Raw genomic sequence first — 355 nt, 5'->3', positions numbered from 1 at the left:
CTATGTGAGTGCGTATATATGTAATGTTTGTGTGTGTGTGTGAGTGTGTGTATATATGTGCGTGAGTGTCAGGGTATGGGAGTATGTGTAGGTAGATAAGGATATGCGCATGCTTAGGAGTTCATGTGGGTGTGTAGGAATTTATAATTACAGGTAGGATGGGAGTTCATAGTTTCACAGGAGTTGTAGTATTAGTATAAACAATTAATGTATACACGTAAGTATACATACATACATACATATGTGTATGTATATATGTGTGTGTGTATTTGTGTGTGTAGATATATGTATTTATAGATATATATGAATAAATGTATATATGTATGTATATGTGTGTGTGTGTGTGTGTGTATTT

The sequence above is a fragment of the Octopus bimaculoides genome, chromosome 11, assembly GCF_001194135.2.
Source record: "Octopus bimaculoides isolate UCB-OBI-ISO-001 chromosome 11, ASM119413v2, whole genome shotgun sequence".
NCBI lineage: Eukaryota > Metazoa > Mollusca > Cephalopoda > Octopoda > Octopodidae > Octopus > Octopus bimaculoides.
The sequence above is the reverse complement of the archived record's forward strand: the minus strand, read 5'-3'. Positions refer to the sequence as shown.